This window comes from Pan troglodytes, chromosome 5 (assembly GCF_028858775.2).
Source record: "Pan troglodytes isolate AG18354 chromosome 5, NHGRI_mPanTro3-v2.0_pri, whole genome shotgun sequence".
In the NCBI taxonomy this organism is placed as follows: Eukaryota; Metazoa; Chordata; class Mammalia; order Primates; family Hominidae; genus Pan; species Pan troglodytes.
In genome coordinates this window covers 177336487-177362065 of record NC_072403.2, presented here as the reverse complement: position 1 = coordinate 177362065, position 25579 = coordinate 177336487, and the positions used below count along the sequence as shown (strand labels likewise).

At 40.9% G+C, this 25579-nt stretch overlaps 1 protein-coding gene across 3 annotated transcripts in view; it reads left to right on the top strand.

Moving 5' to 3' along the window:
• Positions 1-25579, top strand: part of C6H6orf118 (chromosome 6 C6orf118 homolog) — an 88023-nt gene that overhangs the window by 35515 nt on the left and 26929 nt on the right. The window contains exon 10 of one of the 3 annotated variants that reach the window (XM_063813647.1): positions 18617-18703. The exons of 1 other annotated variant lie outside the window; for it this stretch is intronic. The gene's annotated coding sequence lies outside the window, so the exon portion shown is untranslated. Of the gene's footprint in view, positions 1-16767; positions 16851-18616; positions 18704-25579 lie in introns of those variants that run through there. One more of the 3 variants, XM_054686477.2, reaches the window with a different exon arrangement.

Below are 25579 nucleotides of genomic sequence, written 5' to 3'. Positions count from 1 at the left end.
TGTTTATAGAAAAAAAGTGTTTGATCAGATCACATTTTAAACTTCTCTTCCAATTCTATACATTTGTGGATTCTAAATCAAAGCCCTAATTTTACAGATTGAGAACAGAAAAGCAATTAGATTAAAGGATTTGTCCAAGGCTCCATAGCAAGTCAAGGGAATAATTAGAAATGAAATTGAGATGATCTAACATCTCAGACCATTTGTTTAGCAGATTTCCTATCTCTAAGAAGTAGCATCCAATATTAACTCCCTTCCTTCCTTCCTTCCTTCCTTCCTTCCTCTTTCCCTCCCTCCCTTCCTCCCTTCCTTCTCTCCTCCTTCTCCATCTCCTTCTCGAGACAGGGTCTCACTCCATTGCCCAGGCTAGAATGCAATGACACCATCATAGCTTACTGCAGCCTCAAACTCTTCTGCTCAAGTGATTGTCCCACCTCAGTAAGTCCTTCTCTTTCAGAGCATCTACTGGGATGTGTGCATAGATAGACACAGGGAAACCTTGACCTGAATACTGTAGGTCCCTCTTCTGTCACTGCGCTGTGGGAAACAGAGTAAGAACAAAAGACATGAGCAGTTGGAGTTTAGTAAATGTTCATACTATCACACTGGTCTTTAAGTAGATGAAAAAAGAAAAAATGTTCAAGGATAAAGCATTACTAGCAGAATAGGAGCATAATTACATGAAAAGGTTTTAGTTGATGTTTAAAATTGCATAGAATCTAAAAATATTCCTGAGCATTTAATATTTCATCTCAAAGGATAATTTATTAAGTCAAACATACCGAATATGTATTTCTTTCAGAGAACTGGGAACACAATATATAAAAATATTCTCATTCGAAATGGTAATAAAAAACATAAAATCATCAGAAGGAGTGAAATAACGATAACTTTAATCAAACACCGTGATCTTTTTTGTGAAATATTTTTATAAACCCAATTTGAACTTAGAGTTAGTGAGAATAAGTTAAACTTACTTTCAAATATGACTTTATGTTTCGTATCCTAAATAAATACGATCTTAACTTGGATTTGGTCCCATTATCTAGTTGGCTCTTGGGTCCACTAACAAATGTACAACTAAATTCTAAGGAAGAGAAATTATTTTTTGAGAGTAAGCTGTAAGACCTCACAGTCTCCATTTATTACTGTTGTGGAGACCTGACCCAAAATTAATACATTATCATCAAAGTTTGCTCAGCTGTGGCTCTCAGTCCAGCCTTTTCATTGTTGTGTTTAAATAAAATATGTTTTATATTCAAATGTGTATAAATCTCTTCCATCTGATTCATTCAAAGTATATATTATTCAAAGGTGTGTTCATGGGTGCAACCTCAAAAACCATTTGATTTGGTCTATGGACATGCCATTTAACCCGGATTTTCTTCTTGCAAAGTTTAACAGGAGAACTTTAGTTCCAAGGTCTTTTCCAGATTGCGCTGCTAGTGTGTGTTGTAGATTAGTGCTTGCATCTTTCTTACCAGGAATAGTGAGAGGCAGGCCGCCCTGAATAGCTTTCCCATGTTCTGATGATGCAGGACTGTGTGCGCCTAGGAAGAACCATCCGGCGGAAAAGCATTACCCGCAGACAGGGGGAATGACAACCCTTGCTGTTAGAGAAACCCTCGTAGATCTGCTCTCCAAGGCCCACTACCAAACAAACACACTGCCTGATGCCTTCCTGTTGCTAAGCAGCAGCTCCTCCCTGATCTCAGGGTCTGTCCCTTATTTGCAAACGACTCCAAACACACATTAGTCAGGCTTCTAAGCCCATTTACGTTGATGTGAATTCCACATCTCCCTTGCCCCACTGATTGTACTCTGTCCTTTCCTTCCTTCTCCCCAAGGTCTTTTGCCTCAAGTTAGTAAGTTACAGGCATGCCCAAGTTTTCATCTTACAAACATAGAGGAAGGAAAACCACAAGCTTCCCTGGCTTTATCCTTCTAGAGTACTGGCTGCCTACCCAGCATGCGTTACTCACTCCTGCCTGCCTAAAGGAATCTGTGTTGTTAACTTATTTTATATTTATTTATTTTAGCAAATACCCACCTCTCCTGTATCATAGCCTCATAACATAGCGGACCTGACCTTCCCTCTAGCTTTAAGAGTAGAGCCCACATTAGCCCTATTCAGTGGTTCTCTATTTTATCTGCACATTAGACTGACATGGGGGAAATTTCTAAAAAAATATGGATGCCTGGGCCTCAACTCAGACCAATTAAATCAAGAGTTTGGTGGAGCCTGGATACTAGCAATTTTTTTTGAGACAAAGTCTCACTCTGTTGCCCAGGCTGGAGTGCAGTGGCACAATCTTGGCTCACTGCAACCTCTGCCTCCCGGGTTCAAGCAATTCTCCTGCCTCGGCCTCCCAAGCAGCTGCGACCAAAGGTGTACCCCACCATGTCTGGCTCATTTTTTTGTATTTTTTAATGGAGATGGGGTTTCACCATGTTGGCCAGGCTGGTCTCAAACTCCTGACCTCAGGTGATCTGCCTGCCTTGGCATCCCAAAGTGCTGGGATTACAGGTGTGAGCCACCATGGCTGGCCAAGTTTCCCTAGTTATTCTAATGTACTAAGCTGGCTGTGTTGACCTCATCCTTCTCAGCATTTGGTCAGGATCGCAGGTTTAAGCTGGGCGTGGGTATTCCCCCAGCACCTCTTATTGGTCTAGGAATGAGAATAGGAACTAAATTGGCCAAATCAGACAAAGAGAAGGCTTTCACTGCACAGCTGGGAGTGGGGTGCTCTAGAATGACAGGGAGTCCTCCAGATGACAGGGAGGCAGGCTGCCCTAGTGGCTGCTCACCACTATCAGGCAACTGATATGAGGAAGGATGTCTAGAAGCTGATGTAGACACGCCCAACTGGGCATAAGTAGGGCACTAGCCCATAGACTGAGTCAAGACCCTCGTCATGTTCTCCCCAAGCCACCTACCTCTGGTCCTTTACCATACGAGATGTTTTCTCATCCCTTAAGCTCTGTTGAGTTGGGGCATTCACTGCCTGGAGCCTAAAGCATCCCGAAGCACCTTCTTCCCCTCACTGCTTCCTTCTCACTAGCAAGCTTCCCCTAAGGAGTGTTTTGTGTCATTGTCGTTCCCCTTCCTCACTTCTAACCATGGGTGCTGTCATCGGCCTCGTCTGCAGCACTGGACTGACCCACTCCTGGTAAAACTGTTCACCATTTCCTTCTAGTTCCCCTGTGCATCCTGTCTCAATCTTTTTCTCACAGCACCCAGCATCCTGGCCGTACAGACAACCACAGGTTCTGTCATTGACCTGACGGGAAGTTTTTTCAGCCTACAAACACCCTTCCCTTTTCCCTTGTTTCTTCCTACATTAAATAAGCTTTGTCTTTAAGAGTCAGCTCAGATGTCCACATCCTCTGGGAAACTCCTTTATCCTCCCAGAGCAGCCATGGAGCTCCTCCTGTGTATGCAGCATCACAGATGGCATATATATTTGTGATTTATATCATATATATATGTGTATGTCTATATATATATAATGTCTGTGTCACTGACTCCTGGATGGACAGGAGGGGAACCACTTGAGGAAGAGGCCAGAGTAGTCATATCTGTACCTTCAGCATCGTCACTATGTTTGATGCATTGGTGACTGTTATGGTTTGAATTGTGTCCCTTCAAAAGATGAAGTCTTAACTTCCAGTACCTTAGAAAATGACCTCTCTCTTGACATAGGGTCTTTGCAGATGATAGGTTAAAATGAACTCGTTAGGGTGACCCTAATCCAATATGACTGGTGTCCTCATAAAAAAGGACACAGATGCCATGTGATGATGGGCGTGACACTGCCATGCTACAGCTACCTGAAGCTAGGAGCCTGATCCCTTCCCAGCACCCTCAGCAGGAGTGCAGCCCCGCCTGCACCTTAATTTTGGACTCCTGGCCTCCAGAACTGTAAGGGCATAAACTTGTAAGTCACTCAGTCTGTGTTGCGTTGTTATGGTGAGGAATCCATGTGTCTGTGCTGGATGACTGAGTGGAGGAAAGAAAGGGGATATCAAGTCTTAACCACAGGAATGCCACTGTAACCCCAGCTCCAATTACACCCACAGGGTGGGGCAGGCACATTGAGGGCAGGGGTGTTGTATTAGTTAGGGTTCTCTAGAGAACAAGAGCCAATAAGAAATGATTCCATATATGTCTCTAGAGGCATCTGTATCTATATTTATTTACAAAGAGATTTATTACAAGGAATTGGATCACATAATAATGGACACTGAGAAGTCCCATGATCTGTCACATGTAAGCTTGAGACCCAGGAAAGCCAGGGTGTAGTTCAAAGGCCTGGGAGCCAGAGAGCCCATGGTATAGATTCTAGGCAGAGTCTGCGGCCTGAGATCCAGGAGCGCTGAGCACCGGAGAAAACAGATGTCTCAGCTCAAGTTCCCAGGCAGAGAGGAGTTGCCCTGTCAGTACTATTTTGTCCTGTTCAGGCCGGTGGTGCATTGCTGAAGGCCCACCCACGCTTGGAGGCCATCTGCTTTCCTCAGTTCACCAACTCAATGTCAGTCTCTCTTGGAGAAACACCCTCCCAGACACACCCGGAAAGATTAAGCCAGGGATCTAGCTGGGCGTACTGCTGCCCACCTAAGTGGACACACACAATTAACCATTACTGGCATGCTCTGAGATTCCCATCTAGCCCATCCTTCCTCAAAAATAAATGTTGGATGTGACTTTTTACACATGACTTCAGATACTTCATTTTTACTGAAGAAAACTATCTCTGAATCCAGCCATTAAGGATAGGGATTCATTCTGAGAAAAGTGTCATTAGGCGATTTCCTGGGTGTGTGAACATCATGGCATGTACTTATACACACCTAGGTGGTAGAGCCTGCCACACAGCTAGGCTGGATGGTATAGCCTGTTGTTCCTAGGCTACAAACCTGTGCATTATGTGACTGTACTGAATACTGTAGGCAATTGTAATGCAATGATAAGTATTTGTGTATCTAAACATATCTCAACATAGAAAAGGTAAAGTAGAAATAGAGCATTATAACCTTATGGGACCATCGTTGAATATGTGGTCTGTCATTGACCAAGGTGTCATTATGTAGTGCATGACTGTATATATTTTATTTGGATTTCTTATTGGCTTCTCTTTTACCAAATCCTAGACTTTTCTGAAATGCCTGCACCCTTATAAGCAATTGCATATTTAAAATCTATTTGAAGGTAATTATTTGCTTCACTGTCTTTTCCATTTCAAATCCTCTTGGGTCACTGAAGGTAATTCAGGTTTTCCCTCTGCTCCTGACAATGCTTTGCTACACATTTTCCTGTGCTTTCAACACATACTGAACTTAGAATTTTTGGCAGAAATGATAAAATTGTGGTAAAAGTTTCTTTTAGTAGCAAAGTAAAACTGATCTCTTATTGATTTCTTCCAATATCAAGGATTTTGCACACATATAAAATTGGTTTATACTCTAGTAAAACGGACGAACATTTATCATCTAATTGCTTCAGAAATGTAAATATTAGCTATTCTTTCTTAGAACACCACTATTCACATTTCTAATAAGCCTGTTTGACCACTGTATTTCCTTTATTGATGTGCGAGGCTATAAATGACTTTTTAAAAAAATTTATTTTTATTTTATTTTTTTAAATTTTATTATTATACTTTAAGTTTTAGGGTACATGTGCACAACGTGCAGGTTTGTTACATATGTATACATGTGCCATGTTGGTGTGCTGCACCCATTAACTCGTCATTTAGCATTAGGTATATCTCCTAATGCTATCCCTCCCCCCTCCCCCCACCCCACAACAGTCCCCGGTGTGTCTTGTCCTCATTTAACTCACTCACTTTCAAGTGTCCTTGGCGTGTGAATCACATGACTTTTGAGCTAAGGTGCCTCTCACTGGCACAATATCCAGAGTACAAGGAAGAACCCCAGGTGTTTGATGGAAACTTCCCATCAGTGAAGCAAAAGTGGATACATGTGACCTTCCGGCCCCAGCTGTGTGCCTGGCTGGACTCTGGGTCTCGGGAGAAAACTGAGCCGCGTGAGACTTTGCCTCTGTTCTGGTGCCTCAATGCTTCAAGTCTCCCTATTTCAACACTGGAAACGATGGTAAAGACAACTCAAGATAACGAATTGAAGATCAAGTCTGATGAGACTGTTCTTCTGAAGACACCAATAACTGCAGCGATCCCCTGGGGCACCTTGAGAGACTATTTAAGACATCCCCAAATGACCACGTCATGCAGAGCAGAAGTCAAGACAATTATCCACCAATGCCTGTCTTCCACTGGCTGGGGAGGTAAGGAAGTGCTCCTGGGGGTGCAACATCACTCCCATCCCCCTGCATGAGCCTGCAAGCCTCTGTGGCTGGGAAAGCTCTCAGGCAGAGAGGCACAGGACAGGGGGAGAGTGTGGAAACTGCCCGCCAAGATGCAGATGGCATCCAGGGTTAGGGGAGGGACCTGGGTAGGTGCTGGCCATATCTGCACCTACAGTGAAGAAGGAGAGCCCATGAGAAGCAGGAAAGGAAGGGATGGACATGCCATGTGGCCTCTGAGTGGTGGAAGTTGGTTCCTGACCCCACCAGGCTGAGTTCACATGGCCCCTGCCTTGGATGTCTGAGTTCTGGCCAGCAGAGCCTTCCTTTGTTTGCTTAGGCCAGTTCAGATGGATTTCCGTTCCTCACACCCAAGAATCTGATCAGAAAGAACATTGTTAATATTTCATGCACTCAAGCATTTATTCATAAAACTTGACTGAGTGCTGACTGTGTGCAGGCCAGTGCTGGGGAAACAAACATTGATAAAATACAGGAATTGTCCGGAGTTGCCTACACTGTGTAGAGCTGTTTAAACTCAAGACTGTAATTATTCCTACAAAAAAGAATGAGATTTTAAAATATGAAGAAATTATTTGACATATGTTTGAAATTCAGATTTATATATTAGCTTCCTTGAAAAGGAGCACACCTAGAGCAGAGTGTATTTATTGCTCAACAGAGAGCACAGTGACGCTGACTCCTGCCTGGTTCAGCTTGGCCTCTGGCCGCAGACTCTGCACTGCCTTCTGTCACCCTATATGGAGGGTTCTCAGAAGCATGTTTTTTCCTGCCTGTTATCAAGCTTGACTTTCTGCATCTGTGTGGATCGGTCCTGAAACTAACCAAGAGGAATATTCTGATTTTGGTATTTGTATCCCTTCTTCCACCACACCCTCAGAAATTCTTAAATTTCACCAAGAAAAATAATATTTCTTTTGGACATATGTTCACCTCTCTCTAGAAACATTGTTCTAAATATCTAACCTACAGCATGTTTGCTGCCGTTTAAATAAGTTTTAATTTTTTATTAATCTTTAGTTTTTTAATTTGAGATGGATCTCACCCTATCTCCAGGCTGGAGTGCAGTGGCACAATCATGGCTCACTGCAGCCTCGACCTCCCAGGCTCAAGTTTTCCTCCTACCTCAGCCTTCTGAGTAGGTGGGACTACAGGGTACACCACCATGCCCAACTAATTTTTTCATTTTTGTAGAGACAGAGTCTTGCTATGTTGCCCAGGATGAGTTTCTATTTGTAATTGTCTTTCTGGATGAGGATCCCTGAGAAGTAGCAATTCTGAAAGGATTCGCATCCCAGAGTCCCTCCCATCTTTACACATTTCACTGAAACTGAAGCCCAGAACTGGAAACCAAATGATATCTGCTTGACTAAGGATGCAGTAATACAAATCCCACACTGCTTTCTGGGTGGATTGCTTCAGTGAGAGGCGCATTGTTGGTTGGGCTTTAGAGAATTCTGTTGCAGACTCAGGCTGGGTGCCACAGCTGCTCTCCAGCCTGCCCAGCCACAGTCAGGTGTTTGCCTTATTGACTTATTGTATGTTCCCAGGTCTCTCTACTATGAGAAAATGTTAATACTTTGCAAACTATATGAAATATGTTAATTAAACTTTTAGTGAATATATTTTCCCGTATGCATAGGTAATGTCATGGAGCATAGACCTACAGATCATTTACCTCTGCAGGATTCGAGAATGAGCATCCACACCAGCAAAATGCCTTATGGCTATGGTCAGAAGTAGCCTGGTTGCTAACTGTCTCTGCCCACCACCTCTGCTCATCTTCTGTGATAGGAATTCATCAAGACAGCTATGATGGATACTAATGTTACCTTCCCCTGCTAAACACAGCTCCATTTGCTTTATCTTAAGAGAAGCTTCAGAACTTCACTGCCATTCAAGGCACTACTGCAGGCTGAGCCATCAGTGTATTTTGCCTGGAGTACAGGCCACCTCCTTCAGTCCCCTGCTTCTTTCCTTTGTTCCCCCAAGTTCAACACTCTGTGTGTCTTCCTAGAACTTGAGGCCACCCCATGACACCCACTGCCTCAGAGACCAGCTATATTAGTCCATTTTCATGCTGCTATGAAGAACTGCCCTAGACTGAGTAATTTATAAAGGAAAGAGGTTTAATTGGCTCACAGTTCTGCAGGGCTGGGAAGGCCTCAGGAAACTTACAGTCATGGCAGAAGGGGAAGCAAATGTGTACTTCTTCACATGGCGGCAGGAGAGAGAAGTGTGTAGAGCAAAGAGGGGAAAAGCCCCTATAAAACCATCAGATCTCATGAGAAATCACTCACTATCATGAGAACAGCATGGGGGAACTGACCCCATGATCTAATCACTTCCCATGAGGACCTTCCCCCAACACGTGGGGGTTACAATTCCAATTACAATTCAAGATGAGATTTTGATGGGAATACAGAGCCAGATGATATCACCATCCAAATTTCTTACAGTGCCTCCAGGCTCCCCAGGGCTCCTACACTGAAGGCTCTGTGGCCCTTCCTCCTGCCACTGTCCCCTCATTGATTTCACTCCAAGGAAAGTGGCTTCTCTAAGGTGCCCAGACATTCTGCCACACTTGGGCCTCAGGACACTGCCCTGCCCCTCCCTAGAATCTGCAGGCCCTCTCTTGAGGACTGAGCTGAGTGTTTGCTCAGAGGTGCCTTCCATGACTACCTTATTCAAAATCACAACCCCACCTCTGCTATCCAACATGCCTGCTTAATTCTTCTCCAAAACGTATCTATTATGTAATATTCTATATATTTTACTTATTTATTTAGTTTTTTGCCTGTTTCCCCTTGCTTGAATGTCAGCTCCAAGAGTTCTAGGATTTAACTCTGTTTTGTCCACTCTGTCCACCATGCCTGAAACAGTGATGGGCACCATGAACTTGGGAACACCTATTCTGATGCTCTAAGTGCCTCATGTAAGTTAATCTGCTTAATCCTCATACCTCCCATAAGAATAGGTACCATTGTCATTCTCATCTTACAGAAAGAATACTAGAGCAAGCAGTGTGAGGCCAACAACATGGCTGAATTCATAGTGTTCATAAGTGTGAGATGGGTCTGGCTCCAGAGTCTGTGTTCTTCAACATTGCATGACGACGAGAGCCAGGAGATACACTGTTGGCACAACCACTATGGAGAACAGCGTGGAGGTTTCTCAAAAAACTGAAAATAGAACTACCATATGATCCAGCAATTCCACTCCTAGGTATATATCCCAATGAAACAAAATCAGTGTCTTCAAGAGATATCTGTATCTATCAAGTATCTATCAAGAGATGAACAAATAAAGAAAATGTGGTCTATATAAATGATGGAATACCATTCAGCCTTGGAAAATAATGAAATCCAGTTATTTATGATAACACAGATGAACATGAAAGACATTATGTTGGATAAAATAAGTCCAACACAGAAACACAAATGTCACATGATCTCACTTACATATGGAATCTAAAAAAGTCAAACTCATAGATGCGCAAAGTAAAATATGGTTGCCAGAGGACAGGGTGGGAGATGGGGAGGTGTTAATAAAAGGGTACAAAGTTTTAGGTAGACAGGAGGACTATGTTCTGGAGGTCTATTTTTCAGCATGGTGTCCATTGTTAATAATGTATTGTATACTTAAAAATTGCCAAGAAGGCAGATCTTAAGTGTTCTTACCACAAAAAAAGATAAATATATGAGGAGATGGATATATTCAAGCTTAATTTAATCAATTTACAATGTATGCACATATATCAAGACATCACATTGTACACCAAATGCAGTTATGCATTGCTTAGCAATAGGGATACATTCTAAGAAATGCATTGGTAGGCAATTTTGTCATTGTGCAATCATCATAGATTGTACTGACACAAACCTAAATGTCATAGCCTACTACACACCTAGGCTCTATGGTATAGCCTATTGCTGTTAGGCTACAAACCTGTATAGCATGTTACTGCACTGAATACTGTAGGCAGTTGTAACACAAAGTATTTGTGTACGTAGACATATCCAAACACAGAACAGGTAATATGTTGCACTAAAATCTTAGTACAGTACTGGAGGCTAGAAAGTTTTCAGTTCTATTATAATCTTATGGTCTGTCTTTGAAGCATCCTTGTGTGATGCGTGACTGTGAATACAATTTTAATTTGTCTGTTATATACTTTAATAAAGCTGGGGTAAAAGAACTAGTAGGTGTACTTCATTCTTCCTATGATAAGAGCCACTAGCTTCAGCACTAAGGCCTTGGCCTCAGCTTAGTTCATTGGTGCAGGTTTCTTTGCCATGTTGGTGGACATGAGCCAGTGGTGGGTTTGCTCTAGACAGACATGTTCACAGATATTTAAAATAAGACAATTATGTATTTTTTTACACATTTCTTAGCTTCTTTTGATATGGTGGTCTGTGTCCCTGCCCAAATTGTATATCAAATTGTAATCCCCAATGTTGGAGGTGATGATTGGTGGGAGATGATTGGCTAATGGGGGCAGATTTCCCCTTTGGTGCTGTTCTTGTGATAGTGGGTAAGTTATCATGAGATCTGTTTTTTGAAAAGTGTGTGGCACCTCCCCCTCCCTCTCTTCCTCCTGCTCTGGCAATGTAAGATGTACCTGATTCCCCTTTGTCTTCGGCCATGATTGCATAATAAATTTTCTTAGGCCTTCCCAGCATGTCTCCTGTAGAGCCTGCAGAACCATCAGCCAATTAAAACTCTTTTTTACAAAACCATCAGCCAATTAAACCTCTTTTTTTAAGTAAATTACCCATTCTCAGGTTATTTATTTATAGCAATGCAAGAATGGACTATTGTAGAAAATTGGTACCAGGAGAGGGGTATTGCTGTAAAGATACCTGAAAATGTGGAAGCAACTATGGAACAGGGTAATGGGCAGAGGTAGGAAGAGTGTGGAGGGCTCAGAAGGAGATAGGAAGATAAGAAGATGAGGGAAAGTTTGGAACTTTCTAGAGACTTGTTAAATTGTTGTGACCAAAATGCTAATAGTAATTTAGACAATGAAGTCCAAACTGAGGTGGTCTCAGATGGGGTGAGGAACTTATTGGTAACTGGAACAAAAGTAACTTTTGTTATACAATAGCAGAGAAGTTGGAGGCATTGTGTCCCTGCCCAAGGGATCTGTAGAACTTTGAAGTTGAGAGTGATGATTTAGGGTATCTGGTGGAAGAAATGTCTAAGCAGCAAAGTGTTCAAGATGGGGCCTGGCTGCTTCTAGCAGCCTATGTTCATATTTGTGAGCAAAGAAATGACATAAAACTAAAACTTATATTCAAATGGGCAGCAGAGTGTAAAAGTTTGGAAAATTTGTAGCCTGGCCATGTGGTAGAAAAGGAAAACCCACTTTCAGGGGAGGACTTCAAGTAGGCTGCAGAAATCTGCATAACTAGAAGGAAGGCAGGCACTAATAGCCAAGACAATGGGAAAAAGGCCCTGAAGGCATTTCAGAGACCTTCATAGAAGCCCCTCCCATGAAAGGTCTGGAGGCGTAGGAGGGAAGAATGGTTTCATGAGTAAGACCCAGGGCCCCACTCCCCTATGCAGCCTTGGGACACTGCTCCCTGCATCTCAGCCACTCCAGCTCCAGCCATAGCTCAAAGAGGCCCAGGTACTAGGGTTGCTCAAAGGATGCAAGCTGTAAGCCTTGGTAGCTTCCACATGGTGTGAAGCCTGTGGGTACACAGAGTGTGAGAGTTGAGGCTTGGAATTCTCTGCCTAGATTTTGGAGGACATATGGAAAAGCCTAGATGTCCAGGCAGAAGCCTGCTGCAGAGGCAGAGCCCTTATAAAGAGCCTCTACTAGGGCAGTGCGGAGGGGAAATATGAGGTTGGAACCCCCACACAGAGTCCCCACTGGGGCACTGCCTAGTGGAGCTGTGAGAGGAGGGCCACCATCCTCCAGACCCCAGAATAGTAGATACACTGACAGCTTGCACCCTGTGCCTGAAAAAGCCACAGGCACTAAATGCCAGCCCTTGAGAGCAGCTGTGGGGGCTGAGCCCTGCAAAATCACAGGGGTGGGGCTGCCCAAGGCATTGGGAGCCCACCCCTTGCATCAGTGTGGTCTGGATGTGAGACATGGAATCATGGGAGACTATTTTGGAGCTTTAAGATTTAATGACAGTCCTGCTGGGTTTCAGACTTGCATGGTGCCTGTAGCCCCTTTCTTTTGGCTGATTTATCCATTTTGGAAAGGGAGTATTTACCCAATACCTATATACCTATATCCCTATTGTGTCTTGCAAGTAACTAACTTGTTTTTGACTTTATAGGCTCATAGATGGGAGAGATTGCCTTGTCTCAGATGAGACGTTTGGCTTTGGACTTTTCAGTTAATGCTGGAATAAGTTAAGACTTTGGGGGACTGTTGGGAAGGCATGATAGTATTTTGCAATGTTAGAAAAACATGAGATTTGGGAGGGATCAGGGGTGGAACAAAAATGGTTTAGGTTTGTGTTGTCACCCAAATTTCATGTTAAATTGTAATCCCTAATGTTGGAGGTGGTGCCTGATGGGAGGTGATGGGATCGTGTAGGGAGATTTCCCCTTTGATGCTGTTTGCATGACAGTGAGTGAGTTACCATGAGATCTGGTTGTCTGAAAGTGTGGAGCACCTCCTCAGCTCTGTCTTCCTTGTACTCCAGCCATGTAAGACTTGTCTGCTTCCCCTTTGCCTTCTGCTATGATTGAAAGTTTCCTGAGGCCGCAGAAGCCATCTTGCTTCCTTTGTAGCCTGCAGAACCATGAGCCAATTAAATCTCTTTTCTTTATAAATTACCCAGTCTCAGGTATTTCTTTATAGCAGCGTGAGAATGGACTAATACATCCTCCTTCTCAACAGAGCAAGAGGTCTCATCATATGACTTCTTCACCTCATTTTCTCCTCCTAAATCTTTATTGTGAAAACCTTGACTGCTGTTTTGCCATCTGCTTTATGTTCCGTCTCTACACTCAATCCTCAGGTTTCCCTTTTCTAATTATCTGCAGGAAAAGACAATGGAATTCCATACATACTGGAGTTGAAATTCTTGTCACTGTTGTGAAGATATTCATAAATACATTTTTGCATACTGGAATTTTGCCTAACAGCAAATATGTGGTTGTAGATTATTAATTTATTTATAAATCTAATTATTTATGATAACACTTTTTAAGTTGAATATAAAAATTGAAGTGTAAAATAACCATAAATTCTGAACACAGTTAATAATCATTAGAAAAGATCAAAGAGATACAGTAGTCACATATTAACAGATTTCTAAATTTGGATTATTCAATTTAATCTGTTGATTGTTTTTCTCCAACAAATTCCATATATCTCTGCTCTATTCTCCCATTTTCATTCTGCTATGTGACCTTTCTCCTCTCATCTGCTTTCTCTTGCTTTATTTTCTTTCCCCTGAGTATTTATCATCTCCCAACACACTATATAATTTACCTGCTTATTTTCTACCTTCTTTCTGCTAGAATGTAAGCTTCTTGAGAACATGCTTTGTTTGTTTGTTTGTTTTACTTGCTGATGTATTTCAAATGCCTTGGTGTGTACCTGGCATGTGACAATGTGGTATTTAATAAATATTTGATAAAGGAATGAATTAGTTGTCAAAGTATGGGTGTTCATTATTTATAATAACACTTTTTAAGTTGAAATAATCTTGAAACCTTGATCAAACCAAATTAAAAAAATTCTGTAACTTATCATCAACAATTAGTCCTCTAGCGCATGGACTTAAGAGGGTGCCAAAATGCAGACGCTTCAGATAAAATTTTCTGAAATGGTTAGTTAGGTTTTTATTTTCTAGTATAGCTTAATTACAAACTCTTCATGCAAAACCCCATAATTGAACAAAATATATTGACATGTGCAACTTATTTTTTCCTAGTAAAAAGGTAAACCTCAGCAAATTTGATTGATTAAAAAAAGTAGAATATTTTCTAATTAAACAACATGTTGCAGAACTTTCTTAGATGACTTCAGTAATCTAAGTGAAAATGAACATACATTGAATATGATTAAATACTATGAAAAGATTGACGAAGGAAAAATATTGGGATGAAATAAAAGTCAATCAATATAAGACAAGAACAATTTCAATTAAACTCCAGACACATTTACTGACGTCTACTATGTGAAAAGCACTGTATTAGTGCCTGTGGAGAATACACATGTGGAGAACGTGAGGCAGAATGAAATAGTCTGTTGTTTAGGTGTCATGAATCTTAAAAGTTGAAATGGCATACACATTTTATGTGAAAGGGCCAAGAGAGAAGAACTCTCAATGTTCAATGCATGATGAAATTTGTAGATATTTGGGAGACAATCTGAGAGCAAGAACAACAATGATAAATAATTGAAATAAGGATAATATGGCAAAAAAGACATCATAGTCTACTATGCATAGTTTCTGATAAGAAATCTTTCATAATTTCTTGTTGTTCTTCTGTAGGTCATGAGTCCTTTTTTCTGGTAGCCTTTAAGATTTATTTCTGATTTTCAGCAGTTTGAAGATGATATGTTAAAGCTTGCATGTGTGTCCTCTAATTTTTGATTAAAAGCTGAACATCATTTGTAGACCACTAAAGACTGAGGTAAATGGTATTGATGCTTGAAAGTGGTCCATCCTTTTCATCTAAAAGGCTTTTAGTATGGGCCATGGAGTCAATGTAGCCAGTGGCTAATCTGGATTTATGTTTTGTTGTGGTTCTGGTTACATTCACTGCACCACTGGCTTCAAATTCCTCTACGTTACCTTGTGTTTATGGTGGTGGTTGGTATGCTGAAGGGCTTTTCTCAGTGTTTCTTCCCCATCATCAGCTTTCAGTCTTTCCTTTATACTTATGTCTTATATGTGGCAGGGGAAGGGTGTTACTAGTTTCCCATGGCTACTGTAAAAAATTACCACAAAGTGGTGGCTTACAACAACAGAAATTTGTTCTCTCCAAGTTCTGGAGACTAGATGTTTGAAGTCAAGGTGTCAGCACAGCCATGTTTCTTCCACATCTCCAAGGAAGAACCCTCCGTGCCTCCTCAAGCTTCTTATAGCCCCAGGCATTCCTTGGCCTGTGGCAGCATTGTTCCAGTCTCTGTCTCCACCTTCACGTGGCTGTCTTCTATGTCTCTGTGTCCTCACAAGATGTGCTTCACTCTGTCTGCATCCAAATTTTTCTCATCTTAGACAGACACCAGTCATTGGATTAGAGCCCATTTGAATGCAGTAACCTCAACTTGATCACATCTCCAAAGATCCTATTCCTGAGTGAGGTCACATTCAAATGTACTGGGGTTAGGGCTTAAATATATCTTTTTGGAATAGACAAATATCTCTCTCCATTCTCTTGTCCCTGTTTCAGGGATAGACTGTGTCATTTGTTTCTCAGTGCTTGCTGGCCTGGTGATAGAGATAGGAGAGGGGCATCCCCTTATTGTCCTGGATTAGCCTCAGCCTTAGGCAGGCCTTATGTCTTGGAGGTCTTTCTCAGTGACTGTGGAAGGTCTTGTATGAAAGGAATTTTCTTTTTCTTCTCCAATGATAGAAGACATCCATTGTATTGGCTTAGGGTATTGGACCCAGGAGTTTTTTCTTCACTTTTCCCATGATAGAGGACTTTTTCTTTTACACTTTCCCCAGCTGCAATGGATCATCAGAAATATATTGGATGTGACTCGTTTTTCTCCTCTGCTAATGGCATAAAGCCTTTTTTTCATAGGAAAGAAAAGTCCAGGAGCTACTTTGTGCCTTTTTGCAAGAGTAAACCAACCCCTCCTCAAGGCTGTACCACTGCAGAGGGCCTTCTTTGGCAACCAACCCTACCCGAAGCCTTTCTGTGAGCACCTAGTGGAAATATGTAAAGAAAAGTGTTTGAGTCAGTGTTACCTCCTCTTGTGTCCATGGCTTCTGGAGGCTCTGTGATCTCATGCCTGCCCACACACGACTGTTAGGAACATTTACAATTTTTGGCTGAATTTTTCCTGTCTGCTAGTGTGGTTTCCAGCATCACTTCTTCCTGTGCTCTGCTACAGGTGAGTCAGTACTCTATCTCACCTGTCCTTGGAGAGCCATGTGGTTTCTTCGATTTTAGGCTACTTACTTGCTCTGTGAACTAGCTCTGTGATGGGTTAAGAAAAAAGTTACATTTGGAAGTTATCTAGCTTTATTTCTTAGCTAGGATGGCAGGAACACTTTCCAGGTTTCTGCATCCTAGGTAGAAGAGGACCTCCTTCCTTATGTCATATAGCCAGTGTTAAATCTGCACTAATGGCTTCTGATATACTTTGTCAAAAGAGTAAGTAATTTATACAAAGACATTCTTGAGGTGTTGGAAAATCTTGACAAGCCATTTGCATCATGCAAAAGTCGAAATATTATCTAGCATTGATTTGGAATTCTGTTTACTTACAGATTTCTGATTTGTTGAGAATTGCTTGTATTCTTGATGAATATGAAGCCTCCAGAACCTCTTCTCAGGCTTTTGTAACAGCCCTTAGGAATTCAGGGGGACACATCAATGAAAAGCTCAGGCAAGTGTGTCCCTTGGGATCCACAGGTTGGGTTGATCTGCTCCTGCGAAACATCACTGCTGAGAACTGCAGGTTGTAGCTGCTTCCGTAGTGGCTCTTTTGGGCTTACTCTTCTGTGCCATTCCCACATACACCAACCATGCTGCCTACCCCCTGCTTCCAGCTTGATGTTTTTATTTTCATATCCAGTCATTTAAAAATAGCTGAAAGTATTTTCCATTTTGCATTCCATTTACACTTACCATTTTTCACTCAAGACTTTCTATGGAGACGCTTCACTTGATAAAAAGAAATCATTATAGTGAAAGGGTGAAATATTCATCTCAGATGAATATTTCTGTTCAATTCGCCTGTGATACATTTGTGGTGACCTACTGAAGTGACACAAATGGAGATAATGGATAATAAAAGTAACTGCTTGGGGTGGAACAGAACAGAGGATTTAAGAGACATTGAGTATCCATAGAAGATAATGAGATGTCTGTAAACTACATGACACTTTTGATAAAAGTTTTCCCCTAAGTTATTGTTTACTTTTGACAAATCAATGTATTTTTATTTAAATTGGCTTAAGTCTCACGTGTAAATGAAATGCAGTATATAGATATATAAGTGAGTTGGTATATTTATTGCTATTAATTTTGTCAGGTTAGGAGTTTAGAGAATTCAGCAGAAATATTAAATTTCACCCAGCAACTTATTTTAATATTCATGGATTCTTTACATCATTTATTCTGTAATAATAATAACAAAACAGTTTTATTAAAAGCTGAGTCCATTCCAGAAAAACATGTCTATCCCAATAGAGTTGTTCAAATAGTTAAGACCCTTCTATATGCTACACACTGTGCTGAATATGGCTTAGTCCACATTACCTTCTTTAGATTCAAATGTAAATGACAAGATTTCAAACCAAATTTTTGTATATTTTTCATTTTCTTCAATGGATAAAAGAAAGATTTCTTACATCACTCTGCACATTCATCTTTTAATGTTAGTTTTTTTGTGTTTTTATAATATTTAACCTGTTCAAATAGAAACTTTAGTATTCACTGGGGTTTTCCCTTTAAGGGGAGATATGGTTAGGCTTTGTGTCCCCACCTAAATCTCATCTTGATTTGTAATCCACATAATTGCCATGTGTCAAGGGGGACCAGGTGGAGGTAACTGAATCAGGGAGGGTGGTTCCCCCATGCTGTTCTCATGATAGTGAGTGAGTTCTCAGAAGATCTGATGGTTTTATAAGCAACTGGCATTTCCTCTGCTTGTATTCATTCTCTCTCTTGCCACCCTGTGAAGAGGCACCTTCTGCCATGATTGTAAGTTTCCTGAGGCCTCCCTAGCCATGCAGAACTGTGAGTCAATTAAACCTCTTTTCTTTATAAATTACCCATTCTAGGGTATTTCTTCATAGCAGTGTGAGAACAGACTAATACAACAAGTTTGACTTTTGAAAATTCATTTAGATTGATTAAATTGACTGATGGGTTTTGGCTCTGAGGACACACAGGCAAAAATCATTTTCCAGCTGCTCCTTGGCTCAAAATGTCAGTGAAACTTTCACATAGATATTATACTTTAACCATTTTAAACATCATTGCATACCACTTTTCTCCCCCTCCCCCACGCTTGTTTTCTATTGATCTATGGAATACAAAAAAAAAAAAAGATTTCAAGAAGGACAAGTTACTGAATTAAGAACATTTTATTTGTCTCCTCTTGTACTGTAGATTTTAAAATCGTCTATTTTCCTGATGCCTCAACATCACCACAAGCAAGCTGTAAGCAGCGGGCCCAGGAGACCAGGTGCACCAGTGGGACAAGGCTGGTCACCATCACAGCCTTCCCATCCTGTCCTCCCCTGGTTGTGACCTAGTGACACTCAAACACACCAGTAAAATCCCTTCAAACCTGTTGCTTGTGTGCTCCACCCTGCCCCCCATTAAATACCCTTATGCACTGGTCCATACTCTCTCAGTTTCCCACCTGCTTGGTCAAGCTCTGTCCCTGGAGTTCTTCCTAGGTATTGTGCCCTGCCTCTGTCTCTAGGACTATGAGTCTACTACATTCTCAAATGTCATATGTCTCTCTAGAGTTTATTTCCAAGGCTGCAATGCAATGATCCTTAAAGAGCTCTCAAGAGGATAACTCCCACATTGACAACATTCCTTTTTTTTTTTTTTTTTTTTTTTTTTTTGAGACAGAGTCTCACTCTGTCACCCAGGCTGGAGTGCAATGGTGGCATCTCGGCTCATTGCAAGCCTCGTCTTCCGGGTTCACACCATTCTCCTGCCTCAGCCTCCCGAGTAGCTGGGATTACAGGCTCCTGCCACCAGGCCCGGCTAATTTTTTGTATTATTAGTAGAGACGGGGTTTCACCGTGTTAGCCAGGATGGTCTCGATCTCCTGACCTCGTAATCTGCCCGCCTCAGCCTCCCAAAGTGCTGGGATTACAGGCGTGAGCCACCATGCCTGGCCCCAACTTTCCTCTCTTTAAAGCCATTAGAATATCTGAACATATGCCCTGTGAAGCCCCTGACCAGAATAAGTGTTGGGGACAACTTTATAGTTGTCGTCAGTAGGGAACCTAGGAGTGTGTTGATATTTCAGAGAACCTCATCAGCCTAAAGATGGCAATTTTCACAAAGAAAGTGCTCACCAGCTTGTAACTAGAGTTTCCTCATTTCTTGGTGAGTTTATAGGTACAAAAGACCCTGAAATACGGGCCAGTGACTTCCCATTTTATCAGCTTGCTGGGGAGTCAAGCTTTAGAGAAGGCAGGGTCCATCTCAGTATGAATTCAAGCAAAAACGCTAGCGATAATGTTGCCAGAGAGGCTAGAGTTAAGTATTATAAAAAACATTGTATCATTTCCTGCTCTTGGAATCGAAAAAATGTAGCAAAATCTGAAGAAGTGGTAGTGCACTTGCAGGTTTAACAAGCTCTTTACTTGGAGGTTGTATCTTGTTCCTTTGGTTTGTGGACTTGGTTGTTTACCTTGTTTGCTGACCAGGTGAGAGCTCTTTGAATGCTCTTTCTCAGTGTGATTCACTGGCTGCTTGCATCAGGATCTTTTTTGGATTTTGGAAAATTCAGATTCCCACGTCTTAGTCCAAAGTTACTGAATCAGAGTTTCTGATGGTATGGTTTGGGAATCTGTGCATTTCATCTGCTTTCCAAACGAGAATGTCTACTTCATATTTTTGGGCTTCAATATTAATATTTTTAAATTAGGAGGTTAGACTGGAATCTAAGTGGAAAATTCTGGTTTTCAGAACTTTCCCCATGTGAGGCAGGCACAAGTCAAGGAAGGCCAATATACCCCAGAAGCTCGAAGGGGCAAATAAGAGAATCCCCCTTGAAGCCTCCACAGGAATATAGGCTTGCCAGCTCCTTCGTGTCAGACTCTGGCTTCCAGAACCAGTAGGTAGTCAGTTTTCATTGTTTTAAACTAAGATTGTGGAAATTCATTGCAGTGCCACAGGGAGCTAATACACAATGATTTTCACTGAATATTAAAAGATAACTTCTCAGGGAAATTCTACTTTTATCAATTGATGGATAGTCTGGAGTTAGATTTACCCCGTCTGCTATAAAAACTTGGACAAAATTATGAAATAACTGCTTTCAGATATTCAACAACAGTGTGGTATGATGTTCCCTGAGAGAAAGGAACTAGCGAGATCGTCCTTAGAGCAGAGAGGGTGGTCACGAGTCCATAACCTTACAAAGCTGAAGACACAGTGACTGGTAGGTGGGGAGACAAAAGTTGCTAAAATTTGCAGGATGCAATATAGAATTGCTGGGAGTTATGCGGAGAACCAGCTCCAGGAACATACCTCAGGGACTCTTTGAGCTTGTGCTGAGTACCAGTCTGCCCACCTGGGTAGCGTGGGACTCTATGGAGCCACAAGAAGAGCAACAGCTGGGGAGCTGCAAGACGAGTGGTTCTCAGATCCCACACAGGGCTGGGGCCAGGAGACAGCTAAACCTCACACAGCTGAGTATAAACACTTTTGAATCCATTGGCAACCACTTGATATAGCAGTGCCACCATAGAAGTAGGGCTAAATTGCCCAAAAGTAAAGACTACTCTAGAGCTGACGTTCCTGAATCATAAAACTTAAGAGGCTCAACTGGATTTACAATTGTCCGTTAAAAGAAAACAAAACAAAACAGAGCAAAATATAACAACAAACAAATGAGGAAACAAAACCCATCCAAAAGGGAGAAAACACAATCCAAACACATAATAATGTAACATTCACAATGTCCAGAATCCTGTAGAAAGTTATCAGCATGTAAAGAAACAGCAAACAGTGACCTAAAAGAGAAAAACCAGTTAACACAGGTTCAGAAATGACAAGGACCTTAAAATAGGTATTATAAATATTACAGACATGTTCATAAAATTAAAGTAAAACACTGAGAGAAATAAAAAGCATAAAAAGGAACCCAATGTTATTTATAAAGATGAAAAAGAGTGTGCCAGTGGATGAAATGACAGCATAGTAAACAAAATGAAACACCAATAAACTTGATGACGAGCAATAGAAAATATTGAAATAGAAGCAGACACAGAAATAGATTAAGACAAGAAACCTTAACAGAACCTCAGTATGGGACGATTGTAGCGAGCAGTCTAACATCCATAAAATTGAAGGACCAGAGGAAATGAGGGGAGAAAAGATAGTCAAAGAAATAATGGTGGCCGGGTGTGCTGGCTCAAACCTGTAATCCCAACACTTTGGGAGGCAGAGGTGGGCAAATCACCTGAGGTCAGGAGTTCGAGACCAGCCTGGCCAACATGGTGACACCCTGTCTCTACTCAAAATACAAAAATTAGCCTGGTGTGGTGGTGCATGTCTGTAATCCCAGCTACTCGGGAGGCTGAGGCAGGAGAATCACTTGAACCTGGGAGGCGGAGGTTGCAGTGAGCCGAGATTGTGCTACTACACTCCAGCCTGGGTGACAGAGCAAGACGCCATCTCAAAAAAATAAATAAATAAAATAATACTAATACTAGTGGTAAAAATTTGTTAAAATATGAGGAAAGCTGTAAATTCACAGATTTATGAAGCTAAAAACATTGCCTGACATAAATGAGGAAGAGAAAATCTTACGAGGAGCTGAAGGGAAAAAGACATAGAGAACAAAATATATGAACCATTACAGACTTAGCGACAGAAAGTATGCAAGCCAGAGACAGTTAGCATCTTAAAAATACTGATAATGCTAAGGAAAAAATAACCCTGTCAATCTAGTATTCTATGTAAAGTAAAAATATTTTCAAAAACACAAAAACAAAAGTACTCATTATTGCTTAGCTGCACTATATGAAATGTAGAAGGAAGTTCTTTGGGTCAAGAAAGTGATAGTAGATGGAAATTGCTTCTATATAAAGGAACAAGGAACACTGGAAATAGTGACAGTTTGGCTAAGTAAAAAACATTTCGTTTTCTCTTGTATTTTCCTCTTTAAAAGATAACTGTTTAAAGCAAAAATAGTAGCACTATATTGTGGAATTTATCATATTTGCAGAAGTACAAAAGCACAAGAGCTCAAAGAATAGGAGGGAAGTGGAAGCACATTGCGTTCAGGGATTTTACACTGTAAGCGAAGTGGCATCGTATTATCTGAAGGTAGAGTGTGATTATATAAAGGTGTATATTTTATTCCATAGAGACATCACTAAAAATGTAAAACATGAAGGTAAAAAATATAAATCCCATAAAGGCACAGAAAACAGCAAAACAGCAACAAAGAGCATGTGGGACAATTATAAAGTCAATAGCAGGATGGTAGATGTAAACCTGACTACATCAAAAAAGAAAATACAATAAATGTATATGGCCCAAACATTCCAACTGAAAGACATAAAATAGAGCAAGACTCAACCAAATGTCATCTACCAGTGACCCCCTTTAAATGCACAGACATGGGAAGACGACATCCCATGCAAACACTTTAAAAAGAAAGCTGGGATTTGATTTGCATTTCTCTGATGACCAGTGATGATCAGCATTTTTTCATGTGTCTGTTGGCTGCATAAATGTCTTCTTTTGAGAAGTGTCTGTTCATATCCTTTGCCCACTTTCTGATGGGGTTGTTTTTTTCTTGTAAATTTGTTTGAGTTCTTTGTAAATTCTGGATATTAGCCCTTTGTCAGATGGGTAGATTGCAAAGATTTTCTCCCATTCTGTAGGTTGCCTGTTCACGCTGATGGTAGTTTCTTTTGCTGTGCAGAAGCTCTTTAGTTTAATTAGAACCCATTTGTCTATTCTGGCTTTTGTTGCCATTGCTTTTGGTGTTTTAGTCATGAAGTCCTTGCCCATGCCTGTGTCCTGAATGGTATTGCCTAAACTATAATGAGATCCACCTCACGCCAGTTAGAATGGCAATCATTAAAAAGTCAGGAAACAACAGATGCTGGAGAGGATGTGGAGAAATAGGAATGCTTTTACACTGTTGGTGGGAGTGTAAATTAGTTCAACCATTGTGGAAGACAGTGTGGAGATTCCTCAAGGATCTAGAACTAGAATTACTATTTGACCCAGCAATCCCATTACTGGGTATACACCCAAAGGCTTATAAATTATGCTACTATAAAGACACATGCACACGTATGTTTATTGCGGCACTATTCACAACAGCAAAGACTTGGAACCAACCCAGATGTCCATCAATAATAGACTGGATTAAGAAAATGTGGCACATATACACCATGGAATACTATACAGCCATAAAAAAAGATGAGTTCATGTGTTTTGCAGGGACATGGATGAAGCTGGAAATCATCATTCTCAGCAAACTCACAAGGACAGAAAACCAAACACCACATGTTCTCACTCATAGCTGGGAACTGAACAATGAAAACACTTGGACACAGGGAGGGGAACATCACACACCAGGGCCTGTCATGGGGAGGGATAGCATTAGGAGAAATACCTAATGTAAATGATGAGTTGCTGAGTGCAGCAAACCAACATGGCACATGTATACCTATGTATCAAACCTGCACGTTGTGCACATGTATCCTAGAACTTAAAATATAATTAAAAAAATAAAAAGAAAGCTGGAGTGGCCATGTTAATATAAGATGAAACCTAATTTTAAATAAGGATTGTTGCTGGAATTAATAACAAGCATTTCCTAACAATGAAGGAGTCAGTTCATAGAGATGACATAACAATCCTAAATGTTTAAAATAAAATGGCAATCTACAGACTGGGAGAAGAAGACTCTCAACACAGACATCTCACAAAGGACTAATATTCAGAATATGTAAACAAGTCCAAGAAATCAATAATAACAAGAAAATTTAGCAAATTAAATAACGGGCAAAGGATTTGAACAAACCTCATAAAAGGTAATATTGCAGGCACATGTATACATAAATTTAATATATATTATATATACATATAGCCAATGCACATATGAAATGGTGCTTCTCATTATTAACCAGGGGAATGCAAATTAAACTGAGAGTGAGACATTAGAGCACACGTACTTATCAGCTAAAATGATATAGACTGATATTACCAAGTGTTGCCATGGATGAGGTGCAACAGGAATAGTTGTACGTTGCTGGGGGAATATAAAATGATATAACCACTTTGAAAAAGATGTGGCAGCTTCGTAAAAAGTTATCATATACAGGTATATGTTCAGATGACCGTGTGAATTTCTTCGTAGGTATTTGCCAACAGAAATGAAGAAAAATAAATGTCCTCACAAAGACTCATACGCAAATATTCAGAATGACTTTTTCATATTTGCCCCAAATTGTAACAACCCAAATGTCCTCAGTCGATGAGGATTGTGATGTATCTATACAAGGAAATATTATAAACGTTTAAGATACAACAACATGGATAAATCTTACAGTCATTATGGTGAGTAAAGGAAGTCAGGAAGCAAAGAGAAAATATTGTATGATTCAACTTATAGAAAATTCTAGAGCAGTCATACAGGAAACAAAATGTGCCAGAAGTTAGGGGTGTTGTCACAGGGAGTGAGAGTTTATGGCCAAAGGCATGAGGGGAATTTTTGAGGTGAAGGAAACTGTTATTTGTGGTGGTGGTCACATTTTTGTTAGCATTTGTCAAAAGCTGTTGAACTATATACACTGGAAATATGTGAATCAGTACATCTGATGAACAGACTGTGTCTCATGAATTTTTACTGCGAGTTCCAGGTAAGTGTCTGATGAGCACCATGGGGGTGGTTGAATTGGGCCAAGTGGAAGGCCTCTGCCACTCTCTTCTGATTCTTGGGAACATTTCATTTGAAATATGGACACTCAAACTATAAAGATCAGGTTCGTATCCATTTTGAACAGGAAATTCTTCTCTGTGTTAGCCACAAGATGGCAGGGCAGCCTGCTTTATACCACTTAAAAATGTTCCACCCTAGATCCTAACAATATTAGAATATTGTTATGATCCTAACAGCAATTGTTAGACGTTGCGCCTGGCAAACTTCACTGTGTGCTGGTATCTGAAGCAGTGGCCTTCCAATCGACCGGGGCTCCCGGCCATGCCTTGTTCATTAGAAGATCTGTGCACAGAGAGCTTCTGTGAGACTCCTATTTTTTTCACGTCAAACACCAAGCAAATTCCCCAGGAAACATCTGTGGAGAGACAGGCAGGCCTCAGCAGACACTACTGTTTGTAAAATGAGAATTTTTGAGA